Consider the following 6,000-nt stretch of genomic DNA (forward strand, 5'->3'; position numbering starts at 1 on the left):
AATTCACACCACTCCCCATCCGGCACACCACTGGAACACGTTATCACTCTGTCAATATCACAAAATGGGGCCAGTACATTGGTAACAGTACTCACATCTGGGACAGCATCATGTTAGGAGCACATACACCAGTACCTCCTACGGATACTGTGCTGGCTGTACCTACATGGATGATGCTGGTGTACAGGTAGATGTCGAAAATGAGTGATTGTAAGATTATACAAGATGACTTTCTAGTTAAGTGATCAATGGCAGCTAGATCTAGATGCAGAAACATGTAAGTTGATTCAGATGAGTAGGAAAAACCGTTGTATTTGAATACAGCATTAGTCCCCCACCTGACAGTCATGTTGTTAAATATCTGGGCATAACATAGCAATGTGATATGAAATAAAAACAAGCACATGAGGATTATAGTAGGGAAGGCAAATGGTTGACTTCAGTTTATTGAGAGAATATTATGAAAGTGTGGTTCACTTGTAAAGGAGACTGCATACAGGACACTTGAGCAACCTATTCTTGAGTACTGCTCAAGTGTTTGGGATCTGCACCAGGTTGGCCAAAGGAATACATCGAAGAAGTTCAGAGGCGAAGAAGTTCAGAGGCAGACTGCTAGATTTGTTACCAATATGTTCGAACAACACAGAAGTGTTACAGAAATGCTTTGGGAACTCTAAAGGGAATGCCTGGTGGGAAAGTGACATTCTTTGCAAAGAACACTATTGAGAAAATTTAGAGAACCAGCATTTGAAGCTGACTGCAGAATGAACCAACTGCTATCAACATACTTTTTGCATAGGTCCACAAAGATAAGATAATGAAATTAGCACTCATAAGGAGGCATACAAACGGTCAGTTTTCCCTCGCTCTGTATGCGAGTGCTACAGGAAAGAAAATGACTAGCAGTGGTAGTAATTTGGAAAAATTAACCAGAATGATGCCTTAAATATAGTAATGGTTGGTTAAAGCAGAAACAGTACAAACCACAAAACTAATTTAATTGGACAGGTAAAAGACCCACTCACCAACTGGTGGCAGAACACACACATAAAAGAAGGTTATTATTATGCAAGCTTTTGGAGCCATTGGCTCCTCCTTCAGGCAGAAGGGTTGAAGGGGAGGGAAGAAAAGGGGAGGTGAAGAAAAAGGACTGGAGAGGTCTAGGAAAAGGGACAGATTTCGGGAGTCACCCAGAACCCTGGGTCACAGGAGACTTTCTGCATGGGATGAGAAGGAAAGACTGCACAGGAGACTTTCTGCATGGGATGAGAAGGAAAGACTGCACAGGAGACTTACTGCATGGGATGAGAAGGAAAGACTGATTGTTGGGGACTGCATTGGACAATATTTGAAAACCTGAGAGCTTGAAGGTGGAAAACAGGGTAATATGCAAGACAGATTATTGCTTAAACATCGTACATGAGTTAATAAGAGTGAAAAGCTAAGTGCATTGTACATAACAGAGGTTGCTTGAGAGATGGGGTGAGGGGGGGGGGGGTCAAAAATAGATGGGTAAGACAATGAAAGATGTGGAAAACAGTGCATGAAATGTGATCAATTCTGTCTGAAATTTTGCCCACCACACCTGAATAGCTTTTCATTGCCCTTCCAATCCCTGCAATATTCTCGTCAGACACTATGCTCCTTCTCCACCCATTTCCCTATGCTATGGCTCCTACCCCCGCTGTAAGACTTGCCCTATGCACCCTCCTACCACCACCTGTACCAGCCCTGTAACTGGAAAAACATATACTATTAGAGGGACAGCCACCTGTGAAATAACACCTCATACACCAGCTATTATGTAAACACTGTTGGGCCTTTTAGACCACCATGACTACCACCAAATCATAAATTAGGATGAATGGGCATAGGCAGAGGGCGTATCCTGGCAACACGCCATATCCTGTTTCTCTACAACATGACAATTGTGACCTCGGTGCCTGTTTCACCACATGCACCATCTGGATTCTTCCCCCAGTTTCTCAGAACTCCGTGGGTGGGAACCAGCACTACAACATGTCCTGGGTTCTCACCACCCTCCTGGCCTTAATTTACATGAAATTTCTTCGGTCTAAGCATTTCTTCACTGTAACTACTCTTTCCGTCATTCCGTTTTAGTTTTCTACATTTTTCATTGTCTTACCCACCTATTTTTCAATCCCCCCCCCCCCTCCTACCTCTGTTACGTACAATGCACTTAGCTTCTCACTCTTATTAACACATGTACAATGCTTAAGCAGTAATCTCTGTCTTGCATATACCTTGTCTTCCACCTTTAAGCTCTCAGGTTTTCAAATCTCGTCCGATGCAATCCTCAACCATCGACCTTTCCGTAGCGTCCTGTGCAGTAACTCTCTCCTGAACCACAGTTCTGGGTGACTTTTCCAAAATCTACCCCGTTCTCTAGACCTCTGCTGTCCTTGTCCTTCAACCCTCTTCCCTCCCCTTCAACCCTTCTGACTGAAGGAGGAGCCACTGGCTCCAAAAGCTTGCGTAATAGTAACCTCCTTTTATGAGCGTGTTCTGCCACTGCTTGGTGAGTAGATTTTTTATATATCCAATTACATTATTTTGTCAAAAATTGGTTGTTTTCATTGTTATATTAAACCACAAAAGTTTTACGATAGGACGATGAGTGATGTCTCAAACTGGAAAGGATGCGTAATAAACCTTTCAATGAGACTTAATCAAAATTGTCTTGTTCTAAACACATGTTGAAAACCAGTGGAGATGTAAAAATGACATATGTTTGGTGCATCAAAATCTTTACAGCTCATGGGATAGAATTTGCAGTGAAATTAAGTCCTGAACGAATCTTTCAACTTCTTGCAATTTCTTAAAAGTTAGCAGATTAAAACTGTGTGTCAGACAGAGACTGGACTCAGGACCTTTACCTTTCACGGCAAGTGCTCTACAAAACATACCAGATAAGGTACTGGCACAAGTAAAGCTGTGAGGACAAGTTGTTTGTTGTGCATGGACAGCTCAGTTGGTAGAGCACTTGACCACTGAAGGCAAAAGTCGGAGTTCACATCATGGTCCAGTTTCGAGTTCGAGTCAGGGTCCAGCACACAATTTTGAATTAAATCTCATTTATAGAGATATTCAGTTTACAGGACAGGCTGTTCAAATTGTAACTTGTGGAAGCCCTCCACTGACCTGCTGCAAGCTCCTGTGTTGTGTGCAGCTATTGGAAATTTTTTGATGTTGGCCAAAGCTCAGGTGATAATATATGGGATAGTCACCACACAAAAATAAGAATACCATTATAGACTGATGTGTAATGCAATCCGATAATGTACATCCATCACTGCAATAACCTACCTGTATGTCTTATTTCTGATTTTGAAAAATTTCTGACTGTAGTTAAATTCCGATCTTGTATGTAAAAAGCTATGTAACTTTATGTACAAATGTGAATCTCATTGTGTACCTAGATCTCAAACGCTTTGTTGAGTCAACTTCCAATGATTCATCATGCAAGCTGTTAAACATAGGCAGCACACATTGGAAAAGACATTGCCACCATCAGTCCACTTTTACTTTTACAGTGTCATGATGATGAATGCATAAGTACCTTCATGACCGAAGGCAACCTTGCAGACTTGTCAACAAATGCAATAAATATGATTTGAAGACTCTTTAAGCAGTTTTTTTTTTTTTTTTTTTTTTTAATGTTTGGTGTGTTCAAGCTGACTTAAAGTAATATAGGCTAAATTATTTGTGCTATGCTGTGTTCAAATTTGCATCATTTTTTACAGGAATTACCTTGACTCATCCATAAAATAAAGTAAATAAAAATATTGAAAGAAAAGCATTAAAACTCTATAAATCTGAGTCTGATCAGCTTATTTTAGATGCAAGTTACCATTCCTTTTAGACAATTTTGAGACACCACAGCTAACATTTTATGATGTACAACTATGGTGTTCTACCAGTTGTTACCATGTTACATTTTTGCATATGTATTACATATTTGTGATACGGAAACAAATATTTTCATTGTTGTATATACTTGGTATGTTACTGTTTTGAATTAACACACCAATTTCTAAATCACTTACTGATGTGTGTATCCATTGGTCAATAACGGAATTACACTGAGACTAGTTATCATTTTCATTCCATAGTTTGTGCTCCATCCAAGATTTTCCAGTATCATATTAATGTTGCAAAACTGGTTTGATACTATTCTGCACATGTGACAAATTTGATTCACTTTTAGAAATAGGCTTGCCTTGAATTTTATTTTATTTATTGGGAATGGTTGATGAAAGCCTGTGACAGCAAAACCAACAGTTTTGTTTGGCATCAAAAAACATTTGCTGCCGACATTATGAGTGGCACTAGCAAATGTTATTCTACAGCAAACAAAACCATATACTTAATTACATAAAATGGCAGGCTTCCCAAAATTGCGCAGAATGTAAACCTGTAGACCACAGCTTAACATACAAACGGAATCTTAAACAGAATGTGAACATTAAGCCACTGACAGCTGTTACTTTAAAAATTACTTGCAAGTAAGAAAGGACCACTGAAATCAATAAATCAATACTGTCAGCATCATATCCACAAGATTTCTATGTCCTACACCTCTGCAATATACACAAAATGATGAAATTGCTATGGTGTAACTACTTTATGTAACAAAATGTATTTTTTTTCCATCAGACACAAAATGTAACTTTAAAAATACTTTTTAGCAGCGAAGTAATTCTGAAACTCAAACAGAACACTTACCAAACAACATGTACTCAACACTAATGGGAAGTTGTGTGACAACTCCACTGACTGATTCTTGTGGCTATGAATTCGTGGAAGTAAATGCGAGATACTGTTCAGTAAATGCACAAATGGTAAAAGACGCTTTTAGCAACATTGCTAGTACAAGAATATTTCATGCGAAAAATGAATATTTTATACCTGTAATTCAATTACAATTTTTGGTAACGGACACATATTACAATTAGGTTAGTATACGTTTGTTGTCACATCATACCAAAAATCTCAGATGTAAAACCACATTGCAACTAGCCTACTGGGTACCCCTGCAAAATTGCGCGTTTTAGACGAATGAAAATGATACAGTTCTTAGGGCCGGGCAAATATGTTAATAAAGAAATTTTATTACATTAAAAAATTTTCGACAACTTCAGGGTCAGCAGTTATACAAAATAAAACCAATGCAAAAAATTTTGATGAAAATCAATTATTTTGTTGAAGTTTTAGAAATGCGATGTATTATTGCATTACCTATTTACATTTCTCTTTCCGCTTGTTCAGTCGAAAGACTTTCCCGCGGCACTGTAACAGCTTCCTAACTTCCAGCTATATTTTAATCTTAGACAAAAACAAGATGCTAAACGTTTTAATGGAATACACGCAAAACTTGCAAAAGTTCAACGCTCGCGAGATTCTGCGTTTGCAGCCGTCTTCTTCTGTTCAACACGCATGCGCGGAGACCTCATTTCGGAGAAATAAATGCACATATAGCATCACTGAAACAATTTCGCATCTGCATTCTGCATTTCGCGATAGAATGACAACGAAGATTTATAACTGTTAGTTGGGACTATATATTTACTGCTCCTGTTCTAGTGTTTAGCGTCTCACCTGTTGATTCATCGAGTGGTTTTGTCCGCTTCGAAAAATGCAATAGACACAGATAAAAATATACCTTAACTGGAATTGCATACAAACGTATATGAATGCAACAATGTGCAGGCTGAGTGTGCGAAGCTATTCACTGGCCAAAACACCTTGTGATGCTATTTTTTTTTTTTTTTTAGCGATCTTGTGTAAAATAAGTTAATACAGGTGTATACTTCAAATAAAGGCGTCATGGATGTAACACGAAGAAATGAATTGCGTCGTATCCGAATCTCAAAAAATCGTGTTATACAAAACTTGTAGATCGTCCTTTTCGGTTACTTGTATTTTAGAATTGGCAGATTCACGGTGGAAAGGACAAATGTAGAAGTAAAATGCACATTA

At 38.5% G+C, this 6,000-nt stretch overlaps 1 protein-coding gene across 2 annotated transcripts in view; it reads right to left on the reverse strand.

Annotated features, from left to right (window-relative positions):
* LOC126100153 (protein bric-a-brac 1-like) overlaps positions 1-5,510 on the reverse strand; it is a 117,347-nt gene extending 111,837 nt beyond the window's left edge. The window contains exon 1 of one of the 2 annotated variants that reach the window (XM_049910694.1): positions 5,260-5,510. The gene's annotated coding sequence lies outside the window, so the exon portion shown is untranslated. The remainder of the gene's footprint in view (positions 1-5,259) is intronic. The other variant, XM_049910695.1, reaches the window with a different exon arrangement.
* Positions 5,511-6,000: the final 490 nt, after the last annotated feature.

This window comes from Schistocerca cancellata, chromosome 9, assembly GCF_023864275.1.
Source record: "Schistocerca cancellata isolate TAMUIC-IGC-003103 chromosome 9, iqSchCanc2.1, whole genome shotgun sequence".
Taxonomy (NCBI): domain Eukaryota; kingdom Metazoa; phylum Arthropoda; class Insecta; order Orthoptera; family Acrididae; genus Schistocerca; species Schistocerca cancellata.